The following is a 19,698-nucleotide window of genomic DNA, read 5'->3' as shown; positions in this document are numbered from 1 at the left end:
GAGACAGGGTTTCACCATGTTAGCCCATGTTGGGATGGTTTCGATCTCCTGACCTCGTGATCCGCCCGTCTCGGCCTCCCAAAGTGCTGGGATTACAGGCTTGAGCCACTGCGCCCGGCCGAATTATGTTCTTAAGTCCCAGTTCTGCCACTGATTACAATGTAACCTAAAGTTACTTAAACTTTCCAAGACTCATCTTTGAGATGGAGGTAGTAATAACACAAAACTAACTCTTCCAGTTTTCTGTAAAAATTCAATGAGACAGGGTACATAAAGCACACAGTAGGTGCTCAATGAATGGCATCAAATTATTAAAAAGCTAAATGTCATGTATTTCCTCAATAGAGAACTACAGAAAATTAATCTTCTAAGGGGGCTTATTCCTCAGAAAGGTCAAGACATCTGCAGAAATATGCAAAAAAGCCAGGGAGGGTAAGTATACTAAAATAAGGATAAAGTCTTAATTAGAAAACATAAGTTGTAACTTTTTGGATACTCATGAATGGCTCAAGTTTAAAAGTCACCCCTGAAAAGAAGGAAAAAATGGGGGAACCATACATATAGGATAAATGAGTTGACTACGATGAGGCATATAAAACATAGTTCCTTCTGTATATGTAGCCCAATTTGTGAATGTGCTTTCTAGGTGAGCTTAATTTGAGTGGGAAGAAATTCAGAAGCAAGCTGATTACTATGAGATTCCATATGTTCTAGGATCAACTGTAAATGCAAGTCCCATTGAAAGGAAAATGGGGAGAGGAGGATTTGTAGACATAGTACATTTATTTAATCTATGCCACGAATTGGCAAACTTTCTGTGAAGGGCCAGACAGTAATATTTCTAACTCCATGGTCCATATGGTTTCTCTCCCAACTACTCATCTCTGCTGTAGCATGAAAGCTGCCATCGACAATAATGAATGAACACAACTGTGTTTCAACAAAATATTTACAAAAGCAAGAGCCTATGTCACCTATATTTCAGTTCTTCTGATCTTCTGCAGGAGTGATCACAGACTGGGTAAGCATATAATCTACATGAATTGTTTTAAGAAGGATATATTATAGAATAAGTTGCAGGCTTTCAAAGTGCTGGCCTGTCACTTATGCTCTGGAAATGGCAGTTCTAAGAGCCTCCCTGACAAGAATCAGGGCAAAGTAAGCCTCTCTTCCCCTACTTACCTTCATCACTATGTTACCTTAATCACTGACAGGACCCTCCTTCTTTTGCTGCATGGTCATTCACATGGAGGATCTGGTGGACTCTAAAATACTTTTCAAATATCCTTCACAATCCAGCCTAGTGAGAAGTAACAAAAAGAAAAAAGACTGTTTGCATCATCTATGACCTTCCTGACACTCAGCTTGGTCAGCCTCCATTGCATTGAGCAACTGTGGCAGGTATTAAAAGGGAGAATGGGAAGAAGGGAGAAAAACACAAGATGTTGCTTAGTTTAACCTAATCATTTTTAAGTGCAATTTTTTACATCATAATGGAAAAAAACAATTGATATAACACTTATGATACATTATACATTTACTGGTTACTTATCCCTTTGTCTAACTTCACAAGAATGAAAGTTCCATGGCAAGACTTTGTTAATATCTGCAACAGTCTCTGGCATTTAGTAAGTACTTAATAAAGCTAGAAAGTTAGAAAGGGCGAGATCATAACCTATTTCCCTTCTCTTTTCTACCACCAACTGGGGAACCCCAAGCCACTGGCAACTTACCAAGGCTTCCCAACTGCCTCACAAGGACATCCATGGCAACCGTAATTCATCCTCTTCCTCTGATGAACTTGCTGGGCAGGAAGCATCAGTATGAGTAACAGGCAGATCTTAATGTTGCTCTCGACCAATGAGAAGTTTTCTGGCCATCCAGGAATCTGCATGTTTAACAAGCACCCCAGGTGATTTTATGCATAATAAAACTTCACACCATGGACATTTCCAACATCAGAGGAGTAAAATCTCAGGAGCTATTACAGAAATCTTTTAGTGTGAAATGAGTCCAAGGTGTGTGGATCACTTGAGCCCAGGAGTTCAAGACCAGCCTGGGCAACATAGTGAGACCCCCATCTCTATTTAAAAAAAAAAAAGAAAAGAAAAAAAATCTTTTACTGTGAAATAAAAACATTTCTGTCTCACATGGCTTCCTTGGATTTGATAGAACCCAGATGAAGCACTGAGTAGAAGACACAGTACTGACTTGGACTCAAATCCATTTTCTATGCCAACTAGCTATAATCTTGGGCAATTTGTGCCATCTACTGTGGCCTCATATAATCTTGGGCAATTTCTAATTCCCCCATCTGTAAAAATGGGACGATAGGGAAAAAAGAGGTTAGATTCTTTATTCTGTAGCACAGCCTGAATATTTTAAGACTTTTTTTCATATCATAATGTGAAAATATCCAGTAATTGCTTAGTGCCTATTAAGCACCCTTACCCTACCCCATCCCACTAACTGAGCAAGCCCACCAAAGCCACTGGCCACTTACCAAGACTTCACAATGGTTTGATAACTAGGTGCAGGATGCTGGTTTGAGCCTCTCCCAATTCTCTGATAACCTCACTGGAGGTTAACCAGGCAGGGCTCAATATACCTCTTCACCAGTGGCATAGTTTCTGATTGCATGTGGCATCACCTATAGGACAGGGAGAAGAAAGAAACAAACATAAGACGGAACAGTCAAGGTTTGAGATCTAGCTTTAATTTTATTTTTACCACCTTAGTCAAGTTATCCAGCCAGTCACACCATGGATCTCAGATTTTACTCTTGCTAAGCATTCACACTTAGCATCACAATTATATTATCTGGCAAAGGCAGTTGCAAGGTCTACGATTATTAGTAAGGATTCCTGCCTTTATTTTAAATGAGAGAACTGGGTACAGAGGTACCAATGACTACACCAAAGTGTTAGTACCCAGATGTGAACTCTAATGCTTATCTTCGTAGTTTCCTTCAAGTTCTTCCCCTCTTTAGACTTCAATATCGCCGTGAATAAGGGGGTAAACTTGACCCCTTAGTGGCCCTTCTGTGTCTGGCAGTTAATGAACCTACATTCTTTAGTCCTGACCAAAACAGCCTGCAAAAGGTGAATGAAACCTTCATCTAGTCATCAGATGGCATCTGGTTTTCACACTGATAGGAAAAGGTTACAAAACTCTGGGCTCTTGAACCAAGACCCTATCATTTACAATCTCAACTCCCACCACCACTCACCTTACCTTAAGTGAAAAGGAATTGAACATTATCTGCTCCCTCACCCAGCTGTCTGGGTTATCAATAGGACCACAAAAAGCTAGGCAGACCAGTGGCTATGCCCCTACCTCGAAGAATCAACCACTGGAGTAACAGGCTCTGAGTCATGAGACACAAGCCAAAGACCATCAAGGAGTCCTTTCATTCTTTCTTTTTTTTTGAAACAGAGTCTTGCTCTGTCGCCCAGGCTAGAGTGCAGTGGTGTGATCTCGGTCACTGCAACCTCTGCCTCCTGGGTTCAAGCACTGCAACCTCAGTCTCCCAGGTTCAAGTGATTCTCCTGCCTCAGCCTGCCGAGTAGCTGGGATTACAGGCGCCCGCCACCGCGCCTGGCTAATTTTTGTGTTTTTAGTAGATGGGGTTTTACCATCTTGGCCAGGCCGGTCTCAAACTCCTGACCTCAGGTGATCCACCCACCTCAGCTTCCCAAAGTGCTGGGATTACAGGCGTGAGCCACCCTGCCTGGCCAAGGGGTCCTTTCTAAGGAGCAGCCTATTGCCTGTAAGTTTCTCAGTCCCTAGCTGCTTAGCATGAAAAATAACCCAGAAATCTGGCAATTCAGCAATGGCCCAAAGCCCAGGTTACTGTTATCATTATATGCTGGCAGCACAAGTCAATACTGCTAAGTTTCCTGTTACTCAGTGAGATGCGGGCAACCCTCAACTCAAACCCCTGGAAGACCCAAGGAGCAGTTACCCAGGACTCATTTTTAACTGTTTTACCTACCACCAGCCAGAAAGAATCTGTCCTCTAATCTACTAGTGACCATGAGACCAAGGCAGAAAGTTCTCCCACCATAGATAGGGAAGACTGGTGCTGCCTAGCTGAGAGGAGAGGGGAAGCAGGAGCCTTGATAGGTTTGAGCCATCTCTTTATTGGAGCAACTAAGGCTACCATTTACTAGAGCAAGACTTGCATATTCATAAGTAGCTGCTGCCACTAGCAATTATTGTAGCTTTAAAGCCCAGAGGGACAAGGGTAGAAAAGGAATGTGTAGAGGGCCTAATTGGGAAATAAATGGTAGGTGTAAACACTGATCCAGAAAATGCCTGCACTAAGGAGCCAGGAATCCAAGGGTAGGTGGTAGTTAGTGCCTTCCTCTGAAGACAGCGATCTTATTTCCACCATTCCCTTCCCCCACCCCACCCAGCTCTTTTCCGAACTAAATTTCTCCAGTTTCCAGAACCCCTCACCACCCCCACTTATTCCACTTCTGTTCAAGTCAACAGTTTCAAAATGGAAATAGTTTCAATGTGTCTCTAGCTTTGATAGTCATAGATGAACACTGCAAAAAAAAAAAAAAAAAATCCGGAACTATATTAGGCAAAGAATGTAAAAATCAGCCAGAGGCCGGGCGCAGTGGCTCATGCCTGTAATCCCAGCAGTTTGGGGGGCAGAAGCCGGCGGATCACGAGGTCAGGAGATCGAGACCATCCTGGCCAACATGGTGAAACCTCGTCTCTACTAAAAATACAAAAATTAGCTGGATGTGGTGGCGCATGCCTGTAATCCCACTCGGGAGGCTGAGGCAAGAGAATCGCTTGAACCAGGGAGTCAGAGGTTGCAGTGAGCCACAATCATGCCACTGCACTCCAGCCTGGCAACAGAGCGAGACTCCATCTCAAAAAAAAAAAAAAAAAAAAAAAAAATCAGCCAGAATCCCAAAAAAGTTTAACACTTGGGGTACGTTCTTCCAACAACTTTCATATACATGCACAAACATGAATTATTTTACAATGATTAGATGAAACTATACTGTTTCTCGGCCGGGCGCGGTGGCTCAAGCCTGTAATCCCAGCACTTTGGGAGGCCGAGACGGGTGGATCACGAGGTCAGGGGTTTTCACACAGTGAAACCCCGTCTCTACTAAAAATACAAAAAACTAGCCGGGCGAGGTGGCGGGCGCCTGTAGTCCCAGCTACTCCGGAGGCTGAGGCAGGAGAATGGCGGGAACCCGGGAGGCGGAGCTTGCAGTGAGCTGAGATCCGGCCACTGCACTCCAGCCCGGGCTACAGAGCAAAACTCCGTCTCAAAAAAAAAAAAAAAAAAAAAAGAAACTATACTGTTTCTCTTTAGCCCTTTTTCAATTAATATGCTCTATACATCTAAGTCAAATATTTATCTTCAAGACTATTTTTATTTTTAATGGCTATGTTGTGCCATTACATGAATACACCAAAATGTATTTAACCAAGTTCCTATTCATGACTAGGTAAGTTTTTCCATTATTTACTGTTATAAACACCGTGAATATGCCCATATCTAAATCTTTTTTTTAATAATGTTAAACATATATTTGGGGGTATATCCCTATAAATGAATACAAACCTTACAGTGTAAGAGATGTGCAAAGATCAGTAAAACACAGTCTCTACCCTTGAGTTTAAATCAAAGGAGATAGACACAAACAGGTAACATTGACCATTATCATGTCCATGGATAAAGACAAACAAAATTTCATGGTGCTTCCTAACTGAAACTGCAGCTGTTGCTAACAGAAAAGGCTCAAAGAATACTATTAGACAGTAGCCCAAACTAAAAATCCATTTGCTAGAATTCCAAAGAGTTATTCTAATGCTAAATATTGCCTCATTGGCATTTCAATATGACATTGTTGTTTCTCCTTTAGCAAGCCTTAAAGGAAAGAACCAAGCAGAAGCTGCTCAGAAAACCACCTACCCTAAAGGCAGAGAAGTGAGTAAGGTGCAAGGCAGTATATGACACTGGACCTGGACTTCCATCTTTCCTTCCCCCTACTATTTCCAGTAAACAACAGTGAGCTATAGCCATTTTCTTTCAGAAACAACGTGGATTCTCTCCCTGAGACTCTCATTCCTGCACAGATCTGCTTACACATAGTTGTGCTGTGCTGGTATTCATGCCAACTTAGAAGACACAAATAAGAATGAAAACAAACTTTTTCAGCACCATGATGGGTCAGATACAGATGACATTAACATGGACGACAGACAGATTTTTAAAACCTATTCAACAAAGATGGGTTAATGTGATAACGCAAACAGTCCTGAATCTTATAGTAACATTTCAGTCACAGGCGCATATACAATGGTGGTCCCATAAGATAATAACACCATGTTTTTACTGTACCTTCTCTATGTTAGATATGTTTGGATATACAAATACTTACCGTTGTGTTCCAAATGCCTACAGTATTCAATACAGCAACATGCTGTACAGGTTTGTAGCCTAGGAGGAATAGGCTATACCATATAGCCTAGGTGTGTAGTAAGCTATACCATCTAGGTTTGTATAAGTACACTCCCCTATGATGTTCACACAACAACAAAATCACTTAATGATCCATTACTCAGAACACATCCTGTCTTTAAGCAACACATGACTGTATAGTGAAATGTTAATTATAAAATCTAGGTGTTGGGTACATAGCTTTTCACCATACAATTCTTTCAACTTTTCTGTATGTATGTTTGACAACTTTCACAATAAAATTTTGGGAAAAATCCAGCAAGCAGCTTTAACAATATGGCTGTAAGACTTTTCCTTCTATTTTATTTTATTCCTAGGATGATCCTATCCAACAAGATGAGCCTATTCAATGTTTCCTCCATTTTGTTTTAAATTTAGCTTTCTCAAATATGACTTTGAGCTCTCCGACTTTTTAATGAAGTGAAATGAATCAAAATGTATTCATAGGCAGGTTACCAAGATAGTACATGTAAAGTTGGGGAGGCACAAGGGGAGGGGCTCTAAGCTCTTGGAAGTCTAGGCTCACTACCTGTATATGTCTAAATAAATGAATATTTCAGACACCCCACTTCTTCATTTAAAAATTAGTGTTAGGAACCTCTAAACATTTGCCTCAGCTTACCTTTCTGCCTTATCCCACATTAAGTCCTTATTTCCCATATTCTCATTGCAAAGAACTGTATAGGAAGGAGAGGAACAAGGGCGAAGGCACCAAAGCATGCTATGCCCATGTGCTTCAAGTTTGAATACAATAAAAGGTATTTCTAGAGTAGAGGTTCAAAGCTTGATGTTGAAGGACAGATTATAACTGACTGACTGCAGGACCCTGGGGGAGGTCTTATAATTTCCTACTTTAAAACATGTCTTAGCTGGTTTATCTGTAAAAGAGGAAAAAGACTTGTCATAAGCAATGACAAATGAAGTAAATAAATATGAATTTCTGGTCTGGTGAATGGAATGAGGAATGAAACCATCACTGTCGAGTGATGATCCAGAGTAGGCACAGCAATCTTTTTCTACAAAGGCTTTGTGGGCCACAATGTCTCCAATATATTTAATGGCAAAAACAGCAACTACTTTTGCACCACCCTAGTAGCTACTTAACTGTGCCATTGGGATGCAAAAGCGGCCCCAGGTAAAACATCAGTGAATGAACGTGGCTGTGTTCCAATATAGAACTGTATTTGCAAAACAGGTAGCCCATTGGCAATAAAGTTTGCCCACCCTTGGTTTAGAATATGGAGTCTGGTTGGGTGCAGTGGCTCACACCCGTAATCCCAGCATTCTGGGAGGCTTAAGAAGGTAGATCGCTTGAGTCCAGGAATTCGAGAACAGCCTGGGCACCATAACAAGACCCCGTCTCTATGAAAAATACAAACATTAGCCCGGGGTGGTGGCGCACACCTGTAGTCCTAACTCAGAACGCTGAGGTGGAAGGATCACCTGAGCCTAGGAGTTCGAAGCTGCAGTGACCTGTGATCGCGCCATTGCACTCCAGCCTGAGCAACAGAGTGAGAACCTGTCTCTTAGAAAGAAGGAAGGAAGGAAGGAAGGAAGGAAGGAAGGAAAGAAAGAAAGAAAGAAAGAAAGAAAGAAAGAAAGAAAGAAAGAAAGAAAGAGAGAGAGAGAGAGAGAGAGAGAAAGAAAGAAAGAAAAAAAGAAAGAAAGAAAGAAAGAAAGAAAGAAAGAAAGAAAGAAGGAAAGAAAGAAAGAAAGAAAGAAAGAAGGAAAGAAAGAAAGAAAAAGAAAAAGAAAAGTCCTATCTAAGAATACTATTTGGACTATTTGGATGATTACCTGGGCCCTGAGGATGAGGCCCCAATCTAACAGTTATCACTCAAGTCCCACCAAGAAAGCAAGTGTCAGCAATAGCAACAGTTGCAACATCTGTAAATATCAAGGACTGAAATCCAAACACAAAAATGGCATTGTCTCATGAGAAACTCTTAGGAAGACATATACAAAAACATCAAGTTTCTGACCACATGCTTTTTGAAGAAACAGTTGACAGTCCAGAGCCTGTGGAGCTCACTTTAGCAGGCACACAATAAATGTTTGCTGATGAGTCATTCATTTATTCATCTAATAAACATTTACTGAGGCCTACTAATGTGCCAGGCTGGGCTCTGGAGATGAAGACACCTTCCTTGCCCTCAAGGAGCTCACAGTCTAACTAATAACAGGAAGAGAGACAGGTATATATACACAGACAATTACAATACAATCTGATAAGTGCTGTAACACTTATCAGGTTGTATTATAATGGCCGATGTAAAATTTCTTCCCAGGGGGTGCTGCTCCAGGCTGCTGCTGGCTGTAACATCAAGACAGGGGAGGAACAAATTATAGAAATCAAAGGTTAAATGCTTTTTGGTTATTTCAAATATTCAGGCTTTCCCTAACCCCTGGCCATAGATGGAATTGGGAACTAGACACTGGCATGATGTAAAATGGGACTTCCGTGCACAGACTTCCAATAAAGGAACTTCTCAACCCCCTCTTCTAAAACATGAGGGGTTTTTTTCCCTTTTTGCTTATATACTCCTCTTAACCTCCCCACCCTACTACTCACATGAGCCTGGTTTAATATCTACAGCTAGCAAAATGCTGAAAAATGGGAGCTTACAACTAACTGGATTAACCCAGTGTAACTGGATAGCAAAAAGCAATAAGTAACAGCTCATTTGGCACTTCTAAATCCAATAATCCTCATCCTTCACTGAAAAAAAAAAGTTAGAATGCTATTAAATACAAAATAGATAATATACAGATCAGAGTAGGAATGTTAGAATAGTTTATTTAATAAACATAATTAAACAGATTCTCTAAACTAGAAATAACATTCAGTTTCAGGAAACCAGAATTAGACCCCTCCAAGACCTTTGAGAATATCTAATTCACCTATGTATTATAAACAAGAAAAATGAAACAGAGAGGTAACACACTCTGCCCACTCCCTTTTCAAAATCGTGTGAGTGATAATAACAGACTCCTTGAGGTAAGATTACCACTGTAATAGTTATTACCACTGTAACAGTTTTACACAAAGATAGAATGGCATTTTTCTGTGTCTCATACCTTTCTTAACAATACCTAGGTTTTTAATGGCTTTTTTGCCTCTGACCAGCAAATAGGGCTGAAAACATCAGCAAGTTGTTGACAGTTATACTGAGATCACTGTTTTGGGACCCAATGTCTCTATAAGGCTGTTATTTAATAAGCTTAACATATTATTTTCCCCTAAAGTTATTACACTGCTCTTGCCTGTACACTGTTCCTTTCTGCCAATTAGCCCACTCCTGGTGCCTTCTCACATGCTAGTGTGTTCCTTAATGCATTTCACATCCCCAAAGCATTTAACAGTATGCATAAATGTGGACATTTCACTACCTGCCTATATCCTCCCTCAGGCCACTCAAATATTTAAAATAAGACCAGTCCCTGAATGGATGCGGGAGAAGAGACCACTGTTTTGTTTCTTGTCTAAATTAGTTTCTTATTAGGGACAAAATGTTGCCCTGTCTTCTCCCCATGCCCAGAGCCAGGAAGCACCACTGTTGCACAGTACTCAAAAGTGCTTTCCTTTTAGATAAAAAGCAATGGATTTCTGTTTAAAGGTCAGACAAGGCCGGGCAAGGTGGCTCATGCCTGTAATCCCAGCACTTTGGGAGGCCGAGGCAGAAGGATCGCTTGAGCCCAGGAGTTCAAGACCAGCCTGGGCAAGACCTACACTCTAAAAATAAAAACAAAAATAAGATAAGAGGTCAGACAAATGTTATCTCAAAATGGCTACCAAGAACCAGACATGTATCCACACAGCAGTTATATCTGGAACTGCAAACATTTCTTCAGACTCAATGGCAACAAATATTTCTGGGAGCATATCTGCAACAAATGACATTTGCAACTTACAAATAACATTCAGGCACAAATTGAATAATTCACAAAAGGAAATAAGAGCTAGTAATTAAGATCTAAAGTCCAGCCTCACCAAATAATAAAAGAACTGTATCACAAAACAAAGACATCAGCCAGGTGTGGTGGCTCACCCCTGTAATCCCAGCATTTTGGGAAGCCGGGATGGGAGACTCACTTGAGCCCAGGAGTTCAAGACAAGCCTGAGTAACATGGCAAAATCCCATCTCTACAAAAAAATTTAAAAATTAGCTGGACATAGTGGCACACACCTGTAGTCCCACTACTCAGGAGGCTGAGGTAAGAGGATCTCTGGAGCCCTGAAGTCGAGGCTTCAGTGAGCCATGATCACGCCACTGTACTCCAGCCTGAGCAATAAGGGGAGAGCCTGTCTCAAAAAAAACAAAACAAAACAAAAAAACGAAGAGATACCATTCATTCATTTACATATGGAGTCAGCAAAAAAAAAAGCAAAAACATTTTTTTATAAGTACCTAAACGACTGGGTACAAAAACTGACATTAATTTTTTGAAAAGTAACTATGCCAATTCTTTATAATGTTCAAATCTTTTGACAAATAACTAATTCTAGAAGTCTCTTCGATAACAACCCAAAATAGATGAATAATAAAAACCAAATGAAAAGATATTCATTACATAATTTAAAATACTGAAAATCTATAAAATACTTCCATACAACAGAACATCATGAAACACTGACAATTACAAAGAATGTTTAACATGGACATACGCATGTTATAATGTTAAAAACAAAACACAATATAAAATAGTACACATATATTATCAACTGCATAGAAAAATGCACAGAATGAAGTGAATAAATGTATTAACAATAGTTCTCTCTGGGTGGTGAAATTATGGATGTTTTTTCTCCCATGCTTGATAGTTATCCTCAAGCAAAGTTACGAAATTTACCAAATGTCTAGACTGAGGGAGCTATTCAAATTTAAACAATAGAAGAAAAAATCACAAAATAGAAGACAAATTTGCCAAATAATTTCAAATCTCTACTAACCAAAAATTTAAAGACAAAAATTAAGAGGCAAACAATAACATGGAGTAGGTATTTATAACATTACAAAAGTCTGAGTAATCTTTATTTACAGAACACACTCAAACATAATAATAAACACTAAACTAAAACTTCAACGCATAAATCAACATAAGATATGAACTATCATTACATGAAAGAAAACTGCTGAGATATATATGGAGGAAGAAAATCCAAACTAATAAGCAAATGAAAAATTAATACTGGTTTTTATCCATTAAAAATTAACAAACAACAACATTCAGCGCTTGTATGAGTAAAAATTGATACAACCTTTTTGGGAAGAAGTTTGGCAATAGACACTGAGAGTTTAAAATGTTCATACCCTTTGATGTACTAACTCCACTTCCACGAATGTATCCTAAGCAAATAATAAAAATGAAACAAATGTATTTTCAGTCTTTTATTACAAGAAAAAAGACAATAACCTTTCCATCACTATTGTATATTTGGATCAACACGGCGAAATATTAATAATGGGTTAAAAAAAAACAAGTACTGCAGCAAATGACTGGTTAGACGTTTCAAAGCGTTAGAGCAGACAGAAAATCAGGCAAAACAAGAAGGGTGTGTCCAGCCTGCCGCAGTCGGCCATTTTAGACCCTCTGCAGAACAAAAAGCACAGAAGACAAGGGTAGTTAAGGATAGCCACCCCACTAGGCACCAAATCAACAATTCTTTACCTTTTGTCTCCTAGGTATGTAACCCTGTAGTCTGCACAGTCAGAAACAGAAAACAGGTCTTCTTTCTCAAATGGCTTTGGTTAGTTACAAACAGATTTTGAAATCATAAAAGAAAGTTCCTTTAAATTCGCCTCCTCTTTTTAGGGAATAAAGCATAATGCTTAAGAGCACAGGCTTCTGGAGCCATCCCACCTGGATAAAAACCCTGTCTCAGCCATTCAACTGGCTGTAAAGCCTTGAACAAATTAGTCTCGTGTCCCTCAAATTTCTCATTTGTAAAAACTTAATAAAAGTACTGCTGTTTCGTAAGATGGTCGAGAGTACCAAATGAGTTACGGCCTATGTAAAAGCACACAGACCAGAACCTCAAACGTAGTAAGTGCTATTGACATTTAATCATTATTACAGATAGAGAAATAGGCCCAGTGGCCGGGCGTGGTGGCTCACGCTTGTAATCCCAGCACTTTGGAAGGCTGAGGCGGGCGGATCACTTGAGGCCGGGAGTTCGAGACCAGCCTGACCAACATGGCAAAACCCCATCTCTACTAAAAATACAAAAATTAGCCGGGCGTGGTGGCGCGCACCTGTAACCCCAGCTAATACTTGGGAGGCTGAGGCATCAGAATCGCTTGAACCCGGGAGGCGGAGGTTATAGTGAGCTGAGATCGCGCCACCGCACTCCAGCCTGGGCGACGGGGCAAGACTCTGTCTAAAAGGAAATAAATAAGTGAGCGAGAGAGAGAAATAGGTCCAGAGAAGGAAAAGGACCATCATGAAATCATAGCTAGGATTACTGGAAAAAGATGTTTTTTTCACTTTTTAATCCTGTGCCCTTTCTAACTATGTATCTGTATCTAAGTGCTAACTTACTAGTTTTAGCGATTCACAGCAAGTCTTCAGAGAGTCATGACAGTACATCTGCCTTTAAAATAGAAACTCTAATCTTCCCCCTTGACAAAACCGTGCTGAAAGTTCTACAGAAGAAAAAATAAAGGAAAGGGTGAAAGCCCAGGTCACCTTCATACCACCACTGCCATTAACTACTTTTCTATCTTTCTCCACGACAGTATGAGTCCCAGGCAGCCATAGGTCCAAATTCCAGGTTTACAGCAAAGAGTAACAAGCATTTGGAAACACATCCAAACCCTCACGCCTATGTTCTCAGGGGAGAAAATCAAGGGCTTTCGGCCAACATTAACATTAGATTCTCACACTACAACCACAGTGTTTTGCTACTCTGATGGGATGACTGTATTCAGAGCCAAGTACAGAGACCCAAGATCGGAAAGCCAGAGAGCCCTCCGAATGCGTACTGCCCAAATGTGGCCTGTCTCCAAGTGCTCCCTTTTTACGCATTTCCTACGCACCGCCAGCTGCCGCAACCTTTTGCAGAGTCATCATCGCCTCCTCATTTTTGAACCCACTTACCGATAGGCCAGTGAGAGGCTAAGATTCTGGCTTAATTTCTAGTGGATCTGGCCACAGCATAGGAGAACTCCAACTCAGGTTGACTGATCCCTTCACTCAGCTAAAAAGGTAGTTCTCTGCAGGGCCTGCTAGCCCAAGATGGCCAAGCAAAGACAGCTTACCTCCCCCCTCGCCATTTTGCAACCTTAGTTACCCGAACGCTGAGCGCCTCCCCTCCCCGGCACTCCGTCTGAAATACGCATGCGCGCCGCTTCCTCCTTACCGTTCTCCCCAACCTTCAAGATGTTGTCTCAAATACGCATGAGCTCCACCTCTACCTCCCAACTGCTGGTACCAACTCCTAGCAACTTTGCGTTCGTAAATATGCCTGCGAGTCCTTCCCTTCCTGACCTTCCAAACCTCCAACCCCTACTCCATTCAAGTCTTGCGCATGCGTGCCTCCCTCTCCCCGCCACCCACTGGAGCCCCTCCCCTTAACTCAGGTCTTATCAAATACTGTTAGCTTGAGCGCCGCCCCTCGGCGCCGCGCCTCCTCATCCAGCCTCTCAAATACCCTGCGCACCTCGCTAGTCCTCTCCCTTCTTGCTCCTATTTGTATACAGTATGCATGCCTGATGCTATGTGGACGTGTTTCTCGCCACTGTTCTGCCCCAGTGCCCAAGGAGAGCCATTACCAGCCTTCCCTAATGCGGGTAGAAGCGATAAACTAGGGAAGTTGAATTGGGGAAAGAAGGCGTTGCAGGTGATCAGAGTGAATCCCAGATCTAGATGGAATGGGTCTAAACTCCAAGGGAGGGGGCTAGAGTACCCCGGGATTCACATAAGACCAGTCAACCTGAACAAAGGCAAGGGAAACTCTCATAAACCATCGGCTGAACATAATCCTAAGGCCTCGCCCTTTAAATACATCTGCTACAAATGACGAACCACAAATGTTTTAAACAGGGAACATTATGGAAAACACCGATGCTCAGGTGCCTTGACTCTAGTTAAAGGTAAGGAGTCCGCATTCCTTTCACAATGGGAAGCAAATGCTCAACATCCTTTTGGAAAACTGGGGCCTGTAACGGATTCCATTTTTTCCTCCCGTGAACTGGAAAAATGAACAAATTAAGGATCTTCCTGGCCCAAGTTCCCTCCGCCGCCCTCCATGTTCTGTTCTTCCCCTACATCGTTCCTTTACCTCCTGGTTGAATTCAGTGTCGTAGCAGGAATTCTTAGAGCCGGCCGTCCCAAGATGGGGTGGAGAGAGCGGCATGAAAGAGAGAGAGAGAGAGACGCCTGAATGGCAGCAGCAGGCCTTAGCGGCAATGGACAGCAGGCACATGACCAACTGTGCCTTGAGCCGCAACGCTGAAGCCAGAAAAGCACAACCGCTCCAGAATCGCCGCAGTGTGCTTCCAGCGCATGCGCTGCTCACGCCCCTTAACCCCGCGCCCGCTCTCCCGCCTCTAGGAGTCTAACCCTTAGCGGTCCACCGACCTCCTTCACTCCCTTCCCAGGACGCTATCCCACTCTGCTTCTTTCACTTTTCCCCTCCCCTTGGTCACACTGGCCTCCACCATCACATCCCTCCCTCAGCCCATCCTTCTTTCGTCAATCCCTCTCCCATTATTCTTAGCCAACCATCTACCTTTATTTCCTCTGTTATCGTTAGTGGTCTACCCTCCAATTCTTCACCTTCCCTGCCAGTCTGCAGCCCTCTTGGGCCTCTTACTCCTCTCCTCCTATGCCTGATATTGAAAATTGTAAAAATTACCGCCAAAAAAAAAATTTGTATAACAATTGCAGCCTGGGCGCGGTGGCTCACACCTGTAATCCCAGCACTTTGGGAGGCCGAGGTGAACGGAACCCTTGAGTCCAGGAGTTCGAGACCAGCTCAGGTGACATGGCGAAACCCCGTCTCTACAAATAAATACAAAAATTAGCCGGGCGTGGTGGTGCGCACCTGTACTCCCAGTTATTCAGAAGGCTGAGGTGGAAAAGTCACTCGAGCCCAGGAAGTCGAAGCTACAGTGAGGTATGATTATGCCACTGCATGCCAGCCTGGGCGATAGAGTGAGACTCCGTCTCAAAATAAGAAAAAAATATTTCCACACATCCTCTTCAAAGCAGCTCTCAGGGTGAGCCCAACCAGCCTGTCTTGGGCAAAGAGAACACCTTATTGATGATGACCCACAGAGAAGATCCAGGTACAGGGAACCAGAACAAAAACTGCAAAGATGTTCAATCAATTTGGGGGTAAGAGGCAGTAGGCCACCAACATGGACAGCTCTTTTCTTTCTATTCACAACCCTGGTATTGTCTGGACATTAAAAATGAGATTCAGTGTCCTTCACTGCTTACTACAAGGCCTGTTCTTGTCTTCTGTGAGAACTCAAATATTAATTTTGAAAGAAATGGCATTATTTATTCAAGAGGCTCTGAAATACATCCCTCTTTGGGTGTGAAATAGAAAGAATACAAAATAATATTTCGTTTCTCTTTATTATGTTTTACTTTGGTGTCTGGTTCTTATTGCTTTCTAAAAAAGCCAGTTTGGAAATATCAAAAACTGAGACCCACAAATTCATAAATCCTAAAACCCATAAACTTATACATCATCATCCTCTCAAATTAACTTGTTAAAAATGTTATATCAACATTATTCAGGAAAAAATGGGTTTGCATTTTTTATATAATATACACAAAAAGATTATACAACAGTGTGCATATGAAGAAGAAAAAAGAGAAATAGGCATGCATTAAATAAAAAAGAAATGCTGAAATCTCAGTGGCACAAAGAACCCCTTCTAAATTAAAATAATCATTTATTATTACACAAAAGCTAAAATATAAGAAAGTTTACCCCAAATTCTACAACACTATTTTAACAAATCCTTTTATCTCTGTTCTTTTTCTGTTTTAATGGTTTTATTGATATACAATTTACATATCATATAATTAACCAACTTAAAGTATACAATGCAATGGATTTTAGTATATTCACAGAATTGTGCAGCTACCACTACAATCAATTTTAGAATATTTTCATCACCCGGAAAAGAAACTTCATACCCATTAGTATAGTCTTAGTCCATTATGTGCTACTGTAACAAAATACTGCAGACTCAGTAATTTATGAAGAACAGAAATTTATTTCCTCACAGTTCTGGAGAATGGGAAGTCCAAGATTGAGGGACTAGCATCTGACAACGGCTTTCCTGCTACATCATCCCATGGTGGAAGGGCAAAGAGATAGAGAAAGCACCCAAGAGGGGGCCAGAACTTGTCTTTTAATAAGGAACCCACTACTGAAATAACAAACCCACTCCCTCAATAATAGCATTAACCTATTCATAAGAGTGGTGCCCCCATGACTCAAACACCTCCCTTTAAGGCTCACCTCCCAACACCACCACATGGGGCATCAAATTTCCAACATATGAACTTTGAGAGACATATTCAAACCACAGCAAGCATCTTTGTGTTCTCTCATGATTTTTGTTCAAATATATAATGTTTTGGCTGGGCGTGGTGGCTCATGCCTGTAATCCCAGCACTTTGGGAGGCAAATACAGGAAGATTGCCTGAGTCCACAAGTTCGAAACCAGCCTGGGCAATATAGCAAGACCCTGTCTCTATTTAAAAAAAAAAAAAAGAGAGGGAGAGAGAGAGGTGGGGGCCAAGTGCAGTGGCTCATACCTGTAATCCCAGTACTTTGGGAAGCCAAGGCAGACAGATCAGTTAAGGTCAGGAGTTCAAGACCAGTCTGGCCAACATGGTGAAACCCTGTCTCTACTAAAAAACACAAAAATTAGCTGGGCATGGTAGCGGGCACCTGTAATCCCAGCTACTCGGGAGGCTGAGGCAGCTGAATCGTTTGAACCTGGGAGGCAGAGGTTATAGTGAGCTGAAATCGCACCACTGTACTCCAGCCTGGGCGACAGAGTGAAACTCCATCTCAAAAAAAGAAAAAATGTACATATAATGTTTTAACATTAACATTTTTTATGACACCATATTTGTGTTTGAGGCTGTGTTTTTACCATGCACAGATGAATCTTCATCAGCAAACAGAATTAGTTCTGTTTCTTTCAAGGAACTTCTACTTCTACCTTCAACTCAGGCAAGGAGCTTGGTCCTAGGCCCAGCCATATGGAAATCACTACACATCACCCCAAAGTCTCAATGCATAAGAGACTCAACTTTCCCCCCACCAACACCATTTACCAATGGCACAGACAAACATCAACATTTTATAGATACAGTATTGTGCTGTTTTCACTGCTTTTCCATGCCCCTAATTATTGATTATCTTCACTATTTTTAATAAATGGACAACATTGCATTTTTTGAAAGTATTATAAAGTTGAAATCAGCACATAATTCTTGCAGATTGAGTTACTTACTCTTTCCACATCCCTTTATTTTGACAAACTTCCATAATGCACCGTGACCCCTTAAGAAGAGAAATTCAAGAAAAAGGCACAGGCCAGGCACAGTGGCTCACGCCTGTAATCCCAGCACTTTGGGAGACCGAGGCAGGCAGATCATGAGGTCAGGAGCTCAAGACCAGACCGGCCAACATGGTGAAACCTCGTCTCTACTAAAAATACAAATATTAGCCAGGTGTGATGGCGGGTGCCTGTAATCCCAGCTACGTGGGAGGCTGAGGCAGGAGAATTGCTTGAACCCGGGAGGCAGAGGTTGCAGTGAGCCAAGACTGAGCCACTGCAGTCCAGCCTGGGTGACAGAGCAAGACTCCGTCTTGAAAAAAAAGGAAAAGAAAGAGGCACAGCTTGTAAATCTTGAACCCTGTAAAATACTTAGAGTCCTAGGCCTACCTATTTGTCTAAACTTCCCAGTTAACAAGCCGTTCCTAAGGAGTGGTAAGGAAGAAATTTGGGAACCTCTATTGTATCCACTCATTTCAAGCTAACAACTGAGACTTTATTTTTCTCTTTTCCTCCATCCTATACATTTCTTAGGAGACTGGGCTTCTTCTAGAGGATGTGATGATGGATTTTATATGTCAACTTGGCTGGGCCACAATGCCCAGATATTTGGTGAAACATAACTCTAGATGTTTCTGTGAGGGGTGCTTTTGGATGAAATTAACATTTAAATTAGTGGATTTCGAATAAAGCATTGCCCTCCATCATGTGGGTGGACCTCATCAATCAGTTGAAGACTTGAATAGAACAAAAGACTGACCTATCCCAGGTAAGAAGGAATTCTGCCAACAGATGGCCTTTGAACTGCAACATTGGCTCTTCTCTAGGTTCCCAGCCTGATGGCCTTTGGGCTTGAACTACCATATCAGCTCTTTACTGGAGCTCCAGGCTGTCAGCCCATCTTGCAGATTTTGGACTTGTCAACCTCTACAGTCATGTGAACTAATTGCTTAAAATCTCTCTCTTTCTCTTTACGCACATGCATGCATGCGTGCACACACACACGTGCACACACACACACGGTGTTCTCTTTCTCTGAAGAACCATGACTAATACAGATTTCCTGAAACCTACAAATACTTTCAATTGAGATTGTGGCACAGGAAGGAAAGGTAGTCAAGAAGACTCTCTCATCCCTTGAATTCAGCTTTACCTTGCCAAATTGTAGTTGACTAAATCTGACATGGGACTGGCCTTAACGTTCCAAAGGCTACCATTACAAAAATGTAAAACAACTTAGAAAACAAGAAATACCTTTTGTCGGCCGGGCGCGGTGGCTCAAGCCTGTAATCCCAGCACTTTGAGAGGCCGAGACGGGCGGATCACGAGGTCAGGAGATCGAGACCATCCTGGCTGACACGGTGAAACCCCGTCTCTACTAAAAAATACAAAAACTTAGCCGGGCGAGGTGGCGGGCGCCTGTAGTCCCAGCTACTCGGGAGGCTGAGGCAGGAGAATGGCGTAAACCCAGGAGGTGGAGCTTGCAGTGAGCTGAGATCCGGCCACTGCACTCCAGCCTGGGCAACAGAGCGAGACCCCCCCTCAAAAAAAAAAAAAAAAAAAAAAAAAAAGAAATACCTTTTGTCTTCCTAGAGTCCCATCTCAGCCTCCCAAGTAGCTGAGACTACAAGCATGTGCCACCGTGCCTGGCTACTTTTTTTTTTTTTT

At 41.9% G+C, this 19,698-nt stretch overlaps 1 long non-coding RNA gene across 2 annotated transcripts; it reads right to left on the bottom strand.

The window, feature by feature from the left end:
- Positions 1–203: 203 nt before the first annotated feature.
- On the bottom strand, positions 204–14,996 carry LOC112615468. 2 transcript variants are annotated; one of them, XR_003117376.1, is made up of 4 exons: positions 14,778–14,996; positions 2,504–2,650; positions 1,734–1,888; positions 204–1,300 (listed from the first exon to the last, which is right to left on the bottom strand). It is a non-coding gene; the product is annotated as an uncharacterized LOC112615468 (long non-coding RNA). The 2 variants fall into 2 exon arrangements; XR_003117377.1 differs by lacking the exon at positions 14,778–14,996 and adding an exon at positions 13,857–14,059.
- Positions 14,997–19,698: the final 4,702 nt, after the last annotated feature.

The sequence above is a fragment of the Theropithecus gelada genome, chromosome X, assembly GCF_003255815.1.
Source record: "Theropithecus gelada isolate Dixy chromosome X, Tgel_1.0, whole genome shotgun sequence".
In the NCBI taxonomy this organism is placed as follows: Eukaryota; Metazoa; Chordata; class Mammalia; order Primates; family Cercopithecidae; genus Theropithecus; species Theropithecus gelada.
Note: the sequence above shows the minus strand (reverse complement) of the source record. Positions and strands in the feature narration are given on the sequence as shown.